Source organism: Erpetoichthys calabaricus, chromosome 3 (genome assembly GCF_900747795.2).
Source record: "Erpetoichthys calabaricus chromosome 3, fErpCal1.3, whole genome shotgun sequence".
NCBI classification, from domain to species: domain Eukaryota; kingdom Metazoa; phylum Chordata; class Cladistia; order Polypteriformes; family Polypteridae; genus Erpetoichthys; species Erpetoichthys calabaricus.
In genome coordinates this window covers 118,430,103-118,451,034 of record NC_041396.2, presented here as the reverse complement: position 1 = coordinate 118,451,034, position 20,932 = coordinate 118,430,103, and the positions used below count along the sequence as shown (strand labels likewise).

The 20,932-nt window shown below is 37.0% G+C and overlaps 1 protein-coding gene across 1 annotated transcript in view; it reads left to right on the top strand.

The window, feature by feature from the left end:
- Positions 1 to 20,932, top strand: part of ccsapb (centriole, cilia and spindle-associated protein b) — a 33,203-nt gene that overhangs the window by 9,568 nt on the left and 2,703 nt on the right. The window lies entirely within an intron of this gene.

Sequence of the window (20,932 nt, the reverse complement as noted above, 5' to 3'; positions counted from 1 at the left end):
CTAATTTTCCTACTTTCATATCTTTTAACTTTCTCCACATGTGTATAGCGCCGTTTTTTTAAATTTTTTATTATTTTTTGAGCCTTTCTAATTTCCCTGGTTTCATAGTCTCTAACCTGCTCTGCATGTGTTTAGCGCCAACGTTTGTAAACGTCTTTATGAAGTTCTACTTTCTTTTACTCATTGTCTTTTAATTCTGAGCCGGATTGGATGTGCTTTTTTTTTAATTCCACTTGTTCCGGGCTGATAATTACTTTCCTTATTTTCTGAATTTGCACCTTGATTATTCTTTTTTGCTCTTTTTTCTGTCCAACGCATTTGAGTCTCTTTTCTCCGCGCTGCTCTCTTCTTCATTTAGATGTTGACATTTAATTTCTAACATACTGTCCTTATGCGCTGAGAGCCCTGGATCTGTGTGTGCCCAAATCCTTCACAAGACTGAATGTTTTGCTGCCTATTGTCCTATTTGATAGATTGTAAGTAGGGCGTGTCTTTGGTCTTGTGGGTCTTTAAAATGTCTTATGAGATTATCACGTATCGTAGCATTGCATGTGCTTTCCATTCCAGGATTTTCTTTTATATATAGAGAGATGATATTGATAAGCTGTGGTGGGCTGGCGCCCTGCCCGGGGTTTGTTTCCTGCTTCGTGCCCTGTGTTGGCTGGGATTGGCTCCAGCAGACCCCTGTGACCCTGTAGTTAGGATATAGCGGGTTCGATAATGGATGGATGGATGGATTAATGGTATGCTTGTATAGCAATATACTGTATATTATATGCAGACTAAGTATATCTGCTCAAGCCTAGCAAGGATATTTTTAGGGGTGGCATACTGGATCAGTCAAGGCCCAGGTTAACAACAGACACCACCAGTACTGTTAGCCAACTGTTAGCCAACATGGTGCAGGGGGAAATGCGGATTCTGTTCGCTGAAGGAGAAGAAAAGGGGGAAGACATGTTTGGAGGCAGGAAAAGAGGAGGAAGGGTAGGAAAGTGGAAGTGAGGGTAGGAACTATGAATGTTGAAAGTATGACCGATAAAGGGAGAAAATTATTGGATATGACAGAGTGTAGGAAGGCTGATATATTTCATGTGTAACAGACCAGAGAGAAGGAGAGTAAGGACAGGTGTATTGGAGGTGAGTTCAAATTATTCTACCATGATGTGGATGAGAGGAGAAATGAGGTAGGGGTTATAGTGAAGGAACAGTATGTCAAGAGTGTTTTGGAAGTGAAAAGAGTGTCAGACAGAGTGATAGAGTTTGTGGAGAAGAGTGTCAGGAGTCATTTGTGACAGACAGGTATCAGCAAGAGTGAAAGGGAAGGTTTTCAAGACAGTATTGAGACCAGTTATGTTTTATGGGTTGGAGACAGAGCTGGAGGTAAAAATTTTAAGATTTGCATTGGGTGTGACGAGGATGGATTAGAAATGAATGCATTACAGGGTCAGCTCTGGTCAGACAGTTTAGAGACAAAGTCAGAGAGGTGAGATTGCATGGGTTTGGACATGTGCAAAGGAGAGATGCTGGGTATATTGGGAGGATGTTAAGGATAGAGCTGCCAGGGAAGAGGAAAAGAGGGAGGCTTAAGAGGAGGTTTATGGATGTGGTGAGAGAGGTCATGCAGGTGGTGGGTTTGAAAGAGCAACATGCAGAGAACATGAAAATATGGAAACCGATGATCCACTGTGGTGACCCCTAACAGGAGCAGCCAAAAGATGAAGAAGAAGAAGGCAAAATGTATCTTGCCTAAGGCAGCATTATTTAATGCACCTGTCCTGTCTAAATGTGTTGATCATTGGGGACAAAGCATCAAGTGTCCTTTGTCCTGTCCAGATATTGGAGAGTAAAACTAACTGTTGTGGAAAAAAAATCATAAAAAGAGCATAGATGGCCTGACTGCTGCCTTTTGTCCTATCCATCTTACATGTAACGAAAGCTCATCAAATATTATCTGTCTTATAAAGTTGTCAATATCAGAAGTGTTTAATAAATCTTTGTTAAAAAGATCAAATAATGTTAGTTTCTGAAATAAAATAAGGATGGATATGTATCCTCAACTTTAATTATAATATGCAAATTCTTAAAATTGGCTGCGCAGTGTTTTTGAAATGTGTTGCCTTTGTCTGTGCTGCAGGTGCTTGTCACCAATTGTGCTTGTTTTGCTCCAAGAGCTAATGCGAATGACAGTGTGTCTGGTCAAGCAGCACCATACTTCTGTGTCCGTGTAAACATGATACCATTCCAGTCACCACAATGCAGTTTATTTTGTGTTGAAACTCATCTGCACGCAACATCCTTTGAATTTTGTCATTTTTTGACTGAAGCTGAGCCAGCTGACTTGCAGACCCTGCTGCAGTATGTGCTTCAGGTATGATAAGACTGCTCTGGCCTGCAGTTAAGCTGAAATCAGTTGAAACATCAAAATATATGCTATGAAGTTAAAATCCATTGCGTGATGAATACTGCAGTATATATGTGAATTTTCTAGTGGTAGAAGTAGTTGTTAATATTGCCACATGTACAGAGTATAGTAAAAAATTCTTATTTGCATGTCCAACTAACGTGGAATAGATTGCCATTCCCCAGTGCCATGATAAATAATGGTCAGTTAACCTCCAAAATAAACTACAGTGTTCCCTGAATCATTCTTAATTAAAGTAGACTATATCATGCAACATGCACAAATTTATTGAAAAGACAGTGAAACCTTTTTGAAAAACAGTTTTCGTTGATAAATACAAAATCTCAGAGAAATGAAACTATTACTAAAGAATACAACATGAGAAGTCAGTTTACCCCCTCCCTTATTGTTACAGTATGTTTATATATGTTAAATCAATATGTTTATTGTAGAATGTACGGTATATTTAATGCAGAACACCTATAAGAGAATGATCCATGTAAAAGAAATAAAAAGAAAAAAAGTGTTTTTTGATTTCTGTCCTTTGTCTACAGTATCTCTAGTGTCCTTTTCAATGCCATAATTGTTTTCTGTTCAGGAATAAAAACTGACAATAAATTATCCATCATAATCTCCACATTATATTTTCTATGTCATAATTGTTTTCTGTTTCAGAAAGAAAACTGACAATGTGTTATCTAACAAATTCATTACATTATGGGGTAATTGTTTGTTTTCCTAAAGTAAAGTATACTGTACTCTTAATCTGTTATTTTTACTGTAGGAATAATAGCTCCAAGTTATAAATAAATATATAAATATTTTTTAAATCAAAAATACAAATTTAAAAATGAAATGTATGGATCTTGATTGAAATTTTACACCTCTTTCTTCAGAATGAACTATTAATCCTGTCTTGTTAGAGATTTAATTATATTTAATGAGGTTATCTTATTTACTTCTATTTCAATAGGATATGCTTTTGCACTTTTTATCTACATTTTTCAATCCATTGACCCTAACAATGTTACAAAAGACCTTGTTTTCTGTATTACACATGTTGTATTTTGCTTTAGTGTCTTTCCCCTACATTGAAAAAATATTTGAAAGTTGTCAGCATTAAAAATAACCATGTCTGCTTTTATACAAAAATGTATGTCTTCACACTTCCAACCATTTTTAAACTTATTTTTGTCCTATAGAGTCATGAAAAGGCAGAGCCTGTGCAACAGAACCAAGGATCAGGGTAGAAACCAACCCTGGACAGTATGCATGCTTTATAACATAATCACTTTTACTAAACCAGTTAATCTAACAATATGTCTTTAAAACTCTTGGAGAAAAAATGTTTATGAACGGAGTCCACATGAATACATGCAGAACATACTAACCTCAAAAGCTGCAGTACATCCAGTATGGAATCAAACTGTGGTCCAGAGGTAAAGATAAAGTTAAAATTAATTTTAAGTCCTTTTGGCAAACTCCAGATTGGCTTATGCCTTGAACCTAGTCCAGTTCTTACCAGAATATGAGAGAAACTGGAGCACCTGAAGAAAGCCTCTTATGTTCTGACTTCAGACAGCACACTGCATATTCCAAGAACACTGTAGTTTTTTTAACATGCCTGTATATTGCTTGGTTGTGGGTAGCACCAAGTCTACTTAGGGCTGTTTTTAATACTGTATAGTTTCAGTTATTGTTCTTAAAACCCCATTGATTCTGTAAAGTACATGTCACACAGGGTGAGCCAAAGTGAAGTACTACATTTCTCAAGGTCATTGCGTTAGGTAGAAGCAGCTGAGTTGGTTGAGGTGGGGGTGTTTTGATAGTCGATCCCTTGTAGTTTTCAGTCAGTAACATGCCTTGGTCTGGTGTGCACCATGCTTTTGCTGTCAAATCGTTCTTCAAAAACAACGAATCCATCATCACTATGCAACACGCCTTATGAATGTACTTCAGCATTCCTCCTAACAGTGATGTCCCAAATTCAAAAACAATTCTTCAGTGGGTGGCTAAATTTAGATAGACAGGTACAACATTGAACAGAAAATCTCCAGGCCGTGCATGGAGTGTACGAATGCCTGAAAACATCCAAGCTGTAAGGGCATCAATTTTGCAGTCTCCTAGATGTTCAAACATGCATCTGCCTTAGGCATTTCCAACACGTCTTTGAGGAGGATTTTGCATGAGGACCTTCATTTCCATCCATACAAAATGATGATAGTGCAGGAACTCACTGAGAGAGACTGGGAGAGCTATAGAGAGTTATGTACAAACATTGTGCAAACCGTTTATCGAGATGCCATTGTCATGTGCAGCGACAGGCATACTTCCATTTGAATGTTTCTGTAAATAAAGAAAACTTTCACTATTGGGCTGAAACCAAGCATCGTGAACTTCATCAGAGACCCCTGCACAGTGAGCGTGTTACAGTTTGGTGCGCCGTTGCAGAATTTGGCATTGTAGGCCCGTACTTTTTTGAGGAGGGGGGAGCAACAGTCACCATCACTTCAGAATGCTACATTGAAATGCTGGAAAACTTTTTGCGGCCCCAGCTGGAAGAAATGGATGTGGTGGATGCCTGGTTTCAACAGGATGGAGCAACAGCTCATACGGAGTGGAGATCCATGCAAGTTTTGCGGGTGATGTTTCTGGAGAAGCTGATCTCCCTGTCAGCTGGATTTCATGTTCACCTGATCTCGCTCTATGAGATTTCTTCTTGTGGGGCTATCTCAAGTCGTAGGTATTCGCACACTGACCTCAAAACCTTGATGCCCTCAAGGACGCTATTCACCACAAAATCGCCGCTATTCCCCTTGAAATATCCAAACAAGTAAAGCAAGCGTTCAGAAATCGTCTTGAAGAGTGTATTGCTAATGATGGCGACCACCTTGAAGACATAATTTTTAAAACACAGTGAAAAAAATCTATTTTGTATACCCTTTATTATGTTGTAATTAAATTTATTTTATCTTGTAGCGTTTTTGTAGAATAAATATTTGAAATGTGGTACTTCTTTTTGGCTCACCCTGTATTTTTGTTTTAACACAGACAGTTTTCAAATTGCTCTCTTGCACCGTCATTTGCCCCAGACTTGCCGATTGTGAATTCTGTTCATATTAATAGGAAGTTCGCTATATCTGGAGTATCAGCTGATCTGCCATAATTAGTGGATACTAATGATTCATTAATTTAAATAAATGCTATCTATGATCTTAATAGAAAAACAGTGAAGCGGTGACAAAAACAATAATTCAATTACCTTACAACATTAGTTACAACGTTATTAACTTCTTAAATAAGGGAAGTACCATTTATTGCAGCATACCATTCCATACCATTAGTGAAGTGTTCAACAAAATTCTAGAAGATTTTTTTTGGCTGGCATTTCACAATCCTTCTGTCCAGTATGGTTATAAATGTAAAATGTTTAATTTTCCCTTATCTCTTAAGTACATAATGCCGACAGATACTCCTCTCCAGTCTCTTTGTTCTTTGTCACGGAGATAATAGTCTGAACTCACTCAGGTAATATTTTTACTTTCTTGTATACGAAGTATAGGGAAAGTATTGTAATCGTCCAAAAATTCGACCTCGAGATTTTGATGAATCTTGAGGTTTTAGACCTCCTTGAATCCAATTTACTTTCTCATAGGGAAAGTATTGTAATCTCCTCAAAATTAGATTTTGATAAATTTCGACGTTTTAGACCTCTGAAAATACAACTTTTGTAATTACGTCTGTGTGTGGGTTTGTGTGTGTGTGTATGTGTGTAAACATGATAAGTCGAGTACGCTTTCAGTTGGGTCAACCAAATTTTGCATACAAGTATTTGGTACAAAACGTAGATATCTATTAACTTTTGAGCTATTTCCGCTAACTGGAAGTAGTCATTTTTTTATTCATGCAGTCAGATTATTCCACTTTATTTTTATAATTGTTCAATATACTGTATTATTAATTTGATTTGATTTGTTGTTGATGGTTCTTTAATGTACATAATATAAAAATAATCATTGTCTTGTGGTTTACTCCTCAAATATCCATCCCCATATCTGAGTATATGAAAAAGTCTAGGGGAGACCACTCCTGATTTTTTTTTTCCTCCTGACAGTCCTCACTGATAACTTGTTTGTATCTAAATAGTCCATATTCATATAAAAATTTATTGTCAACTGGTATTCACTATCTATACTAATAAAAGGCAAAGCCCTCACTGACTCACTGACTCACTGACTGACTGACTGACTGATTCACTCATCACTAATTCTCCAACTTCCCGTGTAGGTAGAAGGCTGAAATTTGGCAGGCTCATTCCTTACAGCTTACTTACAAAAGTTAGGCAGGTTTCATTTCGAAATTCTACGCGTAATGGTCATAACTGGAACCTGTTTTTTGTCCATATAGTCTAATGGAGGAGGCGGAGTCACGTATCACGTCATCACGTATTACGCCTCCTACGTATTCACGTGAAGTGAAAACAAGGAAGAGATTTACAGCACGAGTCAAATGCGGGAACGAAGGTAAATGACGTTAATTGTTGAGTGTCTTTTAATACTGTGTAAGCATACATATTAACAGATGTGCAATTAAACGTGTGCATTTACGGGGTGATTTCTCAGGCTTAAAAGCTCGCCTTTTATTAAAAAGGTAAATGCTGTTTTCATTCTGAAGGGCACAAACCACGTTAAGATTTCATGCTGAAGAGTAAGCTCAGCACACAGCTTGGTCATATTACAGCCGGAAGGGTGAACTGACAATATGATATACAAAGAGATCCTTAAGAAATAATTATTGATTCATTTTCCCTCAGTTTAAAAAGGTTTACTTTTCTTCTTAATAAAAATTTTAAAGCGGTATTTCGCCGCTGAGGAGCAGGGGTATTTTGATATGTATCAAAATATATCGCGTCATCACGCCTCCCATGTAAGCACGTGAACTGACCCGCTGCCGTTTGCAATGCCATATTCGCGAGATACAAGTTTAATGACAAGACACGAGGTGTAAACGACAGTTTGGATCACTTTGTGACAGAGTTAAAATTGCTGTGGCCAGAAACTTTTAACTGCCGGATCTTAGCTAACATTAAATAGACCCGTGGACATCGCAACATCACACAAGACAGCGGCTCACGTGAACTGACTGAACGCAGCAGGAGTGATCACTTCAATGAATCAAACCTATTCAAAAAACACATTTCACAATTGATAAGGTACGAAAACAGATAGATAGATAGATAGATAGATAGATAGATAGATAGATAGATAGATAGATAGATAGATACTTTATTAATCCCAATGGGAAATTCACAATATGAAACCGATTGTGGATTTCCGTACAGCCACTGAAACTTTGTGACGGCACGAGACTTCAGGTCAGGTGTCTGCAAAAGAACCTCATTCAGGCAACTATTTTTACTGCCGGGGGCTCGGGGGAGAGAGTTTTTATTCCTCGCATCCCCGTTATACCGTCTGATCTCCAATTTCAATTCAAACGCCTCCAATTTACACTAAGGCTCTGCTTAGCAATGACAATTAATAAGTCTCCGTTGTTGAGTGTCTTTTAATACTGTGTAAGCATAGATATTAACACGTGCAATTAAACGTGTGCATTTACGGGGTGATTTCTCAGGCTTAAAAGCTCGCCTTTTATTAAAAAGGTGAATGCAAACTGTTTTCATTCTGAAGGGCACAAACCACGTTAGATTTCATGCTCAAGAGTAAGCTCAGCACACATCTTAGTCATATTAGAACTGGAAGGGCGAACTAACAACATGGTATACAAAGAGATCCTTAAGAAATAATTATTGATTCATTTTCCCTCAGTTTAAAAAGGTTTACTTTTCTTCTTAATAAAAATTTTAAAGCAGTACTTCGCCACTGCGAAGCGCCGGTATTTTGATATATATCAAAATATATCGCGTCATCACGCCTCCCATGTAAGCACGTGAACTGACCCGCTGCCCTTTGCAATGCCATATTCGCGAGATACAAGTTTAATGAGAAGACACGAGGTTTAAACGACAGTTTGGATCACTTTGTGACTGAGTTAAAATTGCTGTAGCGAGAAACTTTTAACTGCCGGGTCTTAGCTAACTTTAAATAAACCCGTGGACATCGCAACATCACACAAGAGAGCGGCTCACGTGAACTGACTGAACGCAGCAGGAGTCATCACTTCAATAATCAAACCTGTTCAAAAAACGCATTACCTAATTGCTAACGTAAGAAAACAATATGAAACCGATTGTGGATTTGCGTACAGCCACTGAAACTTTGTGACGGCACGAGACTTCAGGTCACGTGTCTGCAAAAGAACCTCATTCAGGCAACTATTTTTACTGGCGGTGGCTCAGGGGAGAGAGTTTTTATTCCTCGCATCCCCGTTATACCCTCTGATCTCCCATTTCAATTCAAACGCCTCCAATTTCCACTAAGGCTCTGCTTCGCAATGACAATTAATAAGTCTCAGGGACAGACCCTACAAAAGGTTCACATTCATTTGATATATATATATATATATATATATATATATATATATATATATACAGTATATACACATATATATGTCAATGTATGTATGTATATATGTATGTCTAGATATATGTAGATATATGTGTAGATATGTATATATATATATATTTGTATATATATACAGTGATCCCTCGCTATATCGCGCTTCGCCTTTCGCGGCTTCACTCCATCGCGGATTTTATATGTAAGCATATTTAAATATATATCGCGGATTTTTCGCTGCTTCGCGGGTTTCTGCGGACAATAGGTCTTTTAATTTCTGGTACATGCTTCCTCAGTTGGTTTGCCCAGTTGATTTCTTACAAGGGACGCTATTGGCAGATGGCTGAGAAGCTATCCAGCTTACTTTCTCTCTCCCTCTCTCTCTCTCTCTCTCTCTTGCGCTGACGTAGGGGGGTGTGAGCAGGGGGGCTGTGTGCACCTGCTTCCTGAAGGACATGCTGCACGGAGCTTCGCATACTTAAAAGCTCAAAGGGCACGTATTGATTTTTTTTATCTCTCTCTATCTCTCTCTCTATCTCTCTCTCTCTCTCTGCTCCTGACAGAGGGGGTGTGAGCTGCCGCCTTCAACAGCTTTGTACCGGCGGTGCTTCGCATACTTAAAAGCCAAAAAGCTCTATTGATTTTTTTTTGACTGCTTGCTTTGCACTCCTTTGAAAAGGAAGATATGTTTGCATTCTTTTAATTGTGAGACAGAACTGTCATCTCTGTCTTGTCATGGAGCACAGTTTAAACTTTTGAAAAAGAGACAAATGTTTGTTTGCAGTGTTTGAATAACGTTCCTGTCTCTCTACAACCTCCTGTGTTTCTGCGCAAATCTGTGACCCAAGCATAACAATATAAAAACAACCATATAAACATATGGTTTCTACTTCGCGGATTTTCCTATTTCGCGGGTGGCTCTGGAACGCAACCCCCGCGATGGAGGAGGGATTACTGTATGTAGATATGTATATATATACTGTATATGTGTATATATATGTAGATATGTATATATATATATATATATATATATATATATATATGTGTGTGTGTGTGTATGTACGTATGTATGTGTGTATATATATATATGTATGTGTACAGTGGTGTGAAAAACTATTTGCCCCCTTCCTGATTTCTTATTCTTTTGCATGTTTGTCACACAAAATGTTTCTGATCATCAAACACATTTAACCATTAGTCAAATATAACACAAGTAAACACAAAATGCAGTTTGTAAATGGTGGTTTTTATTATTTAGGGAGAAAAAAAAATCCAAACCTACATGGCCCTGTGTGAAAAAGTAATTGCCCCCTGAACCTAATAACTGGTTGGGCCACCCTTAGCAGCAATAACTGCAATCAAGCGTTTGCGATAACTTGCAATGAGTCTTTTACAGTGCTCTGGAGGAATTTTGGCCCACTCATCTTTGCAAAATTGTTGTAATTCAGCTTTATTTGAGGGTTTTCTAGCATGAACCGCCTTTTTAAGGTCATGCCATAGCATCTCAATTGGATTCAGGTCAGGACTTTGACTAGGCCACTCCAAAGTCTTCATTTTGTTTTTCTTCAGCCATTCAGAGGTGGATTTGCTGGTGTGTTTTGGGTCATTGTCCTGTTGCAGCACCCAAGATCGCTTCAGCTTGAGTTGACGAACAGATGGCCGGACATTCTCCTTCAGGATTTTTTGGTAGACAGTAGAATTCATGGTTCCATCTATCACGGCAAGCCTTCCAGCAGCAAAACAACCCCAGACCATCACACTACCACCACCATATTTTACTGTTGGTATGATGTTCTTTTTCTGAAATGCTGTGTTCCTTTTACGCCAGATGTAACGGGACATTTGCCTTCCAAAAAGTTCAACTTTTGACTCATCAATCCACAAGGTATTTTCCCAAAAGTCTTGGCAATCCTTGAGATGTTTCTTAGCAAAATTGAGACAAGCCCTAATGTTCTTTTTGCTTAACAGTGGTTTGCGTCTTGGAAATCTGCCATGCAGGCCGTTTTTGCCCAGTCTCTTTCTTATGGTGGAGTCGTGAACACTGACCTTAATTGAGGCAAGTGAGGCCTGCAGTTCTTTAGACGTTGTCCTGGGGTCTTTTGTGACCTCTCGGATGAGTCGTCTCTGCGCTCTTGGGGTAATTTTGGTCGGCCGGCCACTCCTGGGAAGGTTCACCACTGTTCCATGTTTTTGCCATTTGTGGATAATGGCTCTCACTGTGGTTCGCTGGAGTCCCAAAGCTTTAGAAATGGCTTTATAACCTTTACCAGACTGATAGATCTCAATTACTTCTGTTCTCATTTGTTCCTGAATTTCTTTGGATCTTGGCATGATGTCTAGCTTTTGAGGTGCTTTTGGTCTACTTCTCTGTGTCAGGCAGCTCCTATTTAAGTGATTTCTTGATTGAAACAGGTATGGCAGTAATCAGGCCTGGGGGTGGCTACGGAAATTGAACTCAGGTGTGATACACCACAGTTAGGTTATTTTTTAACAAGGGGGCAATTACTTTTTCACACAGGGCCATGTAGGTTTGGATTTTTTTTCTCCCTAAATAATAAAAACCATCATTTAAAAACTGTATTTTGTGTTTACTTGTGTTATATTTGACTAATGGTTAAATGTGTTTGATGATCAGAAACATTTTGTGTGACAAACATGCAAAAGAATAAGAAATCAGGAAGGGGGCAAATAGTTTTTCACACCACTGTATGTATGTATATGTATATGTATATATGTATCTATGTATGTGTATACAGTATGTACATATGTGTGTATGTATGTGTGTATATATATATATATATGTTAATATATATATATATATATATATATATATTTATATGTGGATGTGTATATGTGTATATATATATGTAGATATGTGTATATGTAGATATGTATATATGTATATATATGTTTATGTGTGTGTGTGTGTGTGTGTATAGCAACACTTATAACAATGACAACACAATTACATTGACAATCATGTTACGTTATTTTTAAAATGTTTCCTTTTCTTTTTCATAACCTCTTTAACACACTACTTCTCCGCTGCGAAGCGCGGGTATTTTGCTAGTTTATAATAAATGCTAATATTATATAAAATAAACAGAGATGGTGGAAAATACATTGCAAGAATACTTTTACTAACTGTTCTGCCCTAGCATCAGACTGTGATAATATTAACTGCAGTATAAAGTTTGCTATCATAAAAATCTCCAAGGTTAGTCACAAACAACAATAAGATAAGATAAGATAAGAAACAACAATAAGAAAGGATCAGGTTTCCTTAGGTGTGTTGGAATTTCATTAATACCTCTGGTTTGTAATTTTAAAAAAATACTTTTGCGGGCATCCTTGTCATTTAGATATTTAGTGTTCTTGTCAAAACCTGAACTGCATCCAAGAATAGGCTTCATGGAGCATAAGGAATTGTTTATAGTTAGAAAAGAAATAAATCAGGGTATCTTCCTACAAGTAAAAGTCTGTAAAGAACAGTATTCACCACAGTAGACTGTTTGTGTGTTGTGTACAAGATTGCAAATCTTCCAGGAGAAGCAGTATAGTTCTGTGTGCAGTTCAGAAGTGTTGAATTCAGTAGTGTTGAAATATTGAAGTGTTACTTGTTAAAAGCTGCAGTGAAATCACAAAGAAATATTAAAGGATATGTTTGTATTATTTCTTCACAACCATGGTATATATTAATTTGCAACATACAATCGTGTTCTAAAATGAAGCATTTTTTATACATAAAAAAAAAATACCAAGCCTGTATGTGCGCTTTATAGTGTACGTTAAAGGGTGTCCAACGTTAAAACAAAAATATTATATCTTATCAGATATGTTAATTTTTCAAGAGTATTACCGAGTATTAATATACATCTTGAATGCACACATATTTCAAAACAACATATCCATTGTCATTTTAGGAAGGGAAAAAAAAAGAAAAACATTTTTGTGAGATTCAACTGTTTTAAAAGGAGATCAGCTGTGAACTTCACTTTCCTGCTTGTCATCCTCCACGTCACCCTTCATTGCTAGGGGCGTGGTTTTACCTTTGAAGAGTCCTCTCCAAGCACTGTTACTGACATTACTAAATGTTGGTGCCCAGATGTGAACTGTTGAGAGAGAGAACTAGACAATAATCGCTGACAAAAGTTACAAGTCATCGCAGAACACAATTGTTGAACAAACAGAATTGAAGAGACTCAGCTAGCTTAATACATAGCCCAAAGCTTCCAGAGTTTGCTAAATTATTTGGGTTGGGTTTTGGTCAATACTCCAACTATTATGCCTGTGGTGAGCAGACAAACAAGCAATGGACTTATCCTTACTTCAAGAAAATAGTACCAAGAATTTGTGATAAAATTGATCATTTTCCGCTTACTTTTGTTATGATATGCATATCTTAGAAACATTGGAAGCCATGTTGTCATAAATCAAAACCTTTGCTGCTTCAAAACGGATGTATTCAGTAAGTTAAAAGGTTTTTGTTTTCATGTTGTTTCAAACAAAATCCCATATTATATTCTTCCAATGCATTATGCATATTTTAAGGTAACAAGTGCTTTACAGCGTTCTCCGTGGACTGTAGGTATCTCTCCTTCCTTCCAGATTGTATTAATCTCTTGTAAGCATTGTGAAGCCCAGGCACGTACAGCCACCCTAACCCCGACACAGACAGCCAGACAAGATCCAGTCCAGCACACTGGTTTATGTACAACTGGGGAGCTTTAATTCACCTGCTCCCCACAGCACAGTACATAAGCACCTCAGTACACATCTCACTTCTTCTTCCTTCCGCCTTCACTCCTCCTGGCAAGCTTCGTCCACCTCCTTCCAACTCTGGCTAATTGAATAGAGTCATGAGGCCCCTTTTGAGTTGCACCTGGAAGTGCTACAGGTGCCTAATGAGCTTCTTCCGGGAGCACTTCCAGGTGTGACAGAAGTGCTGCCAAATAGGGCCCCCTGGTTCCGGGGGAGAAACTGTCCTGGAAATACTCTCTCCCCCGGTTCTTTCATAATCAAGGTGTCCTGGCCAGGTAAGAGCCTGGGCCATCCACCACAGTATTATGTGAAAGGTACTGTGTTAGTACAGTTTGGGTCTTCCTTGCTTCTTCGACCTACCAGGAAGTGTGAGTGAGTTTTACGGGGCTAGGTCATTGACCCAGTGCCAAACTGTCCTCTTTTCTTATTTGGGTTTGATACCAGAATTGGCAGAGTAGATACAATACAGTACATTGATTTTCTCAATGAGCAGCTTGTGGAATGCATACATGGCTTATAGAGCACTTCAATCTGGCCTGCAGACATTTCACACAAACACAGAATCAAGGGTTAGTAGAATAAAGTTAATAAACGTATCATGAAATAAGGGTAGACATTCAAGCATTCCTTTTTCATAAAAAATAAAAGCTAAAAATGTAAAAGCTAAATATCTGTGCCCTACTTCACAATACAACATGAAGCTGAGTAGTACAGTATATGCATTTTCAATAAATTAACTGAAATAATGGTTTAGAAAAAATAATTCTGTAACAAGAACAAGCAGTATAATGGGGAATGGACTGACAACATTTTTTATTCATAGTACTGATGCATTCATGTGTAAAGCTAATATGATTAATCTACAGTCTGACCGCTGCAAGTTGACAAACATATAGAGGCATTTTGAGACAAAACTTGCTAGTAAACCTAGTACAGAAATTGGCATTAAATAAGAGGTATATTTAAACTATTGTTATATGGCTTGGAAACTTGCTAAAAGTAAAAAGACTTTTTGATGTGTCAGAGACAATTGGGTTGTGTGTAATCAAAATGCTGGATGAAGTGCCAAGTCACAGAACCAAAACCAAAAACACAGTAACAACACTTGTTGGGTAAATTGCATTATCCAAAAACAGTATAATCCAAAGAGAAGAATTTACTGAGAATCATTTTTTCACATTTCTTCTTAGCAGTCTGAAAAGCACAGAAAGCATGTCACTGATGATCAAAGAGTCTTGTAACAATGCAGTTTCCACTTTCCTATTTCTATTAGTCCATTTCTTGATGACCATATTTTTCATGAGGAGCTGTTATGCCTCTTACTTTTAAAGGGGTACATTAGTGGAAAGATTTATTTAAAAAGCTGTCTCTTTTCTTTCAGGAAAATTTTGACTTAAGTTAGTTCTGTTTTAACAGATGTAGCTCCATCTATGATGGGCTAACAGAAGGGCTTAGTAAGCTGTCCATCTATAGTAAACCCCATCAGTGATTCCAGGTGTTTTTTATTATAGATACGTGAATGCTCTGTGCCAAACACTATGGAGAGATGAAAACTATGAAATAACAATAATGTGTTAATTTTAATTGTGAAAAATGAAGTGTTCTTCATCAGTTGCTTAAAGCTATCCTAGATGATATGTCAGTCACCAAGAATTGCCGGTTCATCAGATCAGAAAGGGAGATGGTCTGCTTTCTGTTGGAAGAGATTTGTGTCTCTGTGAGCACATAGAAGAGCCCAATGGATCGATTGTTTGTCCATTTTCACAGTGACAACTCTGCAATGGGAATATTTTTTTCATGATATTACTGCCTATCTGAATAATCTGAACGTGCAGCTCCAAGGCCAAAACCAATTATGTCAGTGTTTCACAGCAAACTATCACTCTTTTAACCAGATTTGAGAGACAGACTGCTTCATTCTCTCTGTCTCCATTACCACAGAAAATGTATTGATTTTACATCTATGCCTTGCATTTGTTCTTAACACAAATGGTACCTGATTCTACAGAGTATTTCGAACATTTAAAGCATTCAAATAACATTTTCCTCTTCATTAGACAACTGTCTTTCTTTCTTTCTTTCTTTCTTTCTTTCTTTCTTTCTTTCTTTCTTTCTTTCTTTCTTTCTTTCTTTCTTTCTTTCTTTCTTTCTTTCTTTCTTCAAAAGGTCAGTGGACCACCAAGCCTAAGTCATTCTTTCCTGTTTTGGACAAAGCAACATTAGTTTGTCAAGCTGTCCACCACAGTGGCTCCTTCAGAATTCTGGTCAAACATTACTTCTGAGAAAGGATTCAAAAAGTACCAATCTCCAAGTTGTTTTTGGTTCAACATACTTCTTTAATGGCCTCTCTACCATGAATATAATAAAACCAAAAACAAAACCAATATATCATCCAAGCAACTCCATCAGCACATTTCAACACAATAACATATAGGCCAAATTTCTGTAAACTTGCATCCCCTATATAACTCTTTTTTGACTAACTTACCTTGACTGATCTGATGAATATTGTTTGGCACATTTAATTAAAAAAAATCTAGATTAGTGCTGAACAGATGGCAAACAATATCAAAATGTCCGTGAAGGAAGTCTCAGTATATTTGCATAATCTAAGTGTAAGATATCCAGTCAAATGCTCTCAATGTCCAAAACATGTTTGTTGAATAAAATATTGTTACATAAGTCACTTCTGGAAAGTCCTCTCATGGGTAACGTGATCAAACGATAACAATCTTCTGAATCACAGACCTGCCTCAACACCTCATTCATTGGTGAGGAATCTGGCACAGTAATGGCTCATTCATTGGCTACCATGGTGCTTCACATTATATCAGATTGCAGAGAGGTAAACAATTGTCAGGTGGAAAGTATGCCTTGTATTTTTGCATATCCAAAGTACTTCAACAAAGAGAAGATCAAATAAGTGCTGCAGTTTTACAAACTATCTTTAAAGAACCCAGAAAACATAATTGATTGCAAGATTACGTGTATTGGCATCATTTAAGTTTGTTCAGCAATTTATTTTGATTGCCTACAAATACAATTTGGAAATTCAAATTCAAATGTCTTTTTATAAGTACATGCCATTTTTGACTGTATTTGAAAAGCTACACAACTTTAAAAATAAATAAAATTTACTATGTCCCTAGCATGATTTTCACTTTAATAAAACAGTTTTGTAACGTACAGTATTATTATTTTTGCAGGTTATAGCAGGCCTACTGTTGCATCATCAGCTTAAAAAGTGAACTTGACAGAAATGCTGTGATATAGTTTTAACTAGAAAAGGAAAGTCTTACCAACACTTGGCAGAACCTTAAAGTTTTAAGAAAAAATGACCAATCAACAAGTTATTCTTTATTTAACAGTGGAAAAAAATCAGGACAGTTATGGCACTTTTCATTCACCCTTACCAATGGGAATTTAATGTCATGATTTAATTGCTGGAACTTGAATATCGAGTTAAGCTAATGGTCTACATGAACCTAATGAAAATGTACATTTTTGTATACCCAAATAATTTTAAAGCACATTATTTTATATCCAAACTGTATTTTAAATAAGAAGCATTATAACTTAAAATATTGGTTGACAGCCCTACTAGAAACATAAGAGCTCATCCCACATGAGCTCAAGCAGAGATAAATTTAGACAGTGTACCCACCTGTGTCTTGTGTAGCATAAGTGAGTATTTCCTGTGATTATTGCACAGGTCTTTCATGATATTTGGTAAAAACAATGTATTAGAAACCTAATATGCATTTCCATTATGGACCCAAGCTACTTCAACTGACACCTCCTGATCTGGAGAAGCAGTGGTTATGCCTCAAAATCATCACTTTGAGTATGAGAAAGGCACTAGATAAATCAAATGTATTATTATTAGGTTATCCAAGAATTGTCTGCTCCACATTCCATCATGAACTGTGAGTCCTGAGGAAGAGCAACATCTCAGCTGCTTCTAATCTTGATCTATTTTATTTGGTTTCTACCAAGAGCTTTTAATCTTAGATGATGGTGGGGATGTCCAACGTTTCCACCACAGTCTGACTTATAAAACTAGCATCACTGCACAATTTGTAAGACCAAACTCATGTCTGTGTTTGGGGAAAAAGCACCCCAGGACATTTAAATTGACTCACTTGGAACAGTTGCATGTCACTACACTACAGGGAGCAAGTCAGTCTTTCTTGATGAAGGCCATAACTAAACATATAGTTGAATTCACATATGAATAAGAGAATGTGATTATTTATTTCCAAAAAATTATTCCTTGTTGATTAAACATGTAGTAAGTGAATCAAAATCAAGTAAGATTAGAATGTTTTAATTTCATTGGAATGTGAAATAGTTTTTTCTCCATACATTAAAGGTTATTCTTACATTTACAAAAGTTTCTTCTTGTTTATGATGTTTGATTTTTTTTTTCAGATAAATATTTTATTCAATTACAGTTATCATTTTATATGAAAATTAGGATAATGACTGCAAAGTTTCCAAGAAGATAACCATAACACCATGTTAGATACTTTTATACCAGCATTTGTGCAAGTTCTGTATTAGTTTAGTGGAACTTTCAACTCTGCCTCATGAGTACCCCCTGTGGTAGCTTTCTTTTCCTCCAATTCATTAAAGGTAATTCCTACTATTATGTGCACTCCAAGTTGTATGACTTAATTTTATTCTTGTTTTGCAGTATGCTGCAATACTTTCAAATATGGCACATTTCATATTTGTGTAGTTTGTTTTAATGTGAATTATCTTCACACCTGGCAGCCTCTTGTTAGAGTTACTTACACAATTAGAATTTCAGTAATCTGAGCCAGTGCTTAATTATCTTAAATTTATGCCTGCTTTTCTGACATAAGTCTTAATGAAACAGTAGCTTCTGTTCTGAATGGCAAGCTGAATTAACATTTAGAGATATCTCAAAGTGCATTTTAAGATATTTGGAAATGTATTTGAATTGAATTGAAGATATCTGAAATGCATTTTATGATATCTCAAATAGATTACAAGATACTGTATCTAGAAATGATACACTGTACATTTTGAGATATCTGAAATGCATTTCAAGATATCTCAAATGCAATTCGAGATATCATGAAATAAATTTGTTTGCATTTTGAGATATCTCAGATACGTTTCAAAATATCTTAAGATACATCTGCAGGCATTTTAACATATCTGAAATACATTTTCAGGTATCTTAATATAACTTCCTGCAATTTCAAGATATCTGAAATACATTTTCTAATATCCCAAAATAACTTTCTGCGCATTTCAAGATATTTCAAATACCTTTTGAGGAATTACATTTCAAGATATCTCAAAACAGCTTACTGTTGTCACACACGTGCACATGGGAGGCAGCTAAAGGGCTTGAATAAGGGCGATTCCGAATCAGACCAGGATGTGTCAGAGTGCACTGACTCTTTTTCTCCCTTTCCTGCAGACCATTCAAGGGAGATTCCACCTGGCCCTCTTGACGTCACTTCTGGATCTGAGCCTATGGAGGAAGACCTTGCTGGCTCTGGCCCCTGTGATGTCACGTCCGGGCTCGAGCCTATGGCTGAAATCCCTTGTGAGCCCGACCCCTTTGACCTCACTTCCTGTCTTCCCCTCTAAAAGCATCCACCTTTTCCCTATTCCCTCAGTTCTGTTTTGGACTCGGTTTTGTGCACATCAGTGCTGTTTACATAATTGCAACTTTGCAGCCAGGATACCAAATATACGGGTGGCTGTCCCAAACCTTGCTATGACTCAGAGTGGAGTTTGTGACACTGGCGTAGGTGGAGGCTTTTAAAGGGGAAGACAGGAAGTGATGTCAAAGGGGTTGGGCTCACAAGGGTCTTCAGCCATAGGCTCGAGTCTGGACGTGATATCACAGGGGCCAGAGCCAGCAAGGTCTTCCTCCATAGGCTCGGACCCGGAAGTGACGTCAAGAGGGCCAGGTGGAATCTCCTGTGAATTGTCTGCAAGAAAGGGAGAAAAAGAGTCAGTGCACTCTGCCACATCCTGGTCTGATTCGGAATTGCCCTTACTAAAGCCCTTTAGCTGCCTCCCATGCACACATGTGTGACACTGTTCAGTTTCAGATTTCTGAAATTCACTTCAAGATACCTGAAAATCAATTCCTGCTCATTTTAAGATATCTCAAATATATTTCAAGATATCTTATATTAAACAGGAAATCCCATTGAAAGAATAGGTAATTTTACAGAAAGCGATTTTGAGATAACTTGAAATGCATTCAAGATATCTTAAAATGCATGCAGGGTCAGTTTAAGATATTTAAAAATTCATTTGGGATATCTTGAAATGCACGCAGTTATTTTGAGATATATGAAAATGTATTTGAGATATTTTGAAATGCATTTGAGATATCTCAACATTTATTGCAGAAATCTTAATATGCAAAGAAACTTATTTTAACATATCTCAAAACAAATTTCAGATATCTTTAAATTTAATAAGTTAATAGGTATATTGTACTGCACATTATTTTAGCCTTACCAAAACCTGAATAATACAGTGTATAATATGAAATAAAAAACTCATTCTGTGATATAAGCAGCACTTCTGCAATAAATGTGCGAATGATGTAGAGTTAATTCGGGTTACTTTTAAACTGCATGTCCGCATGCCATATTATGTCTGCTAACACATTAGCACAATTATTAATGCAAAAGCAATTCAGTCCATTTGACATCATACTGAGAGGTTTTGTATTAGGCATGAAATAAACATAAAAATGATAAAGTTCTCCTGACCTTCCCTGTAATGATAACAGCTGCCGAACTTTTGTGTTGATTATCTTACAGCTGCTTGTTTTGTATGCAGTAACATCACAGATATTGCAACTACATTATAATAGCAGATCCTTTAAATATTTCACTCCACTACTGTGTAATCTTTACCCATGTAAAGATTTTTATTTCTAGCATTTGGCTAATTGATCGGCTGTCCGTTTTTTTTTTAGCATCTTTCCATTTATCAATCAGTTTTCTTAACCTACTTATCCAGTTCAGTATCACCAGGTGCAATTCTGGTAGCATCACAAGCAAACAGGAGTCAACCCTGGATGGACCTCAGCCCATTGCATTGCACAATCGCATACACACTCAATCATATCAGACCAATTTAGCGTCATTAACCCCAAGATTCTATCACCTTGAAGTACAGCTTCATTTTCAGTACTATGAGTGTTAATATTTTTAATAATAAAGTAAAGGTGGTATGAAGATGATTAGTG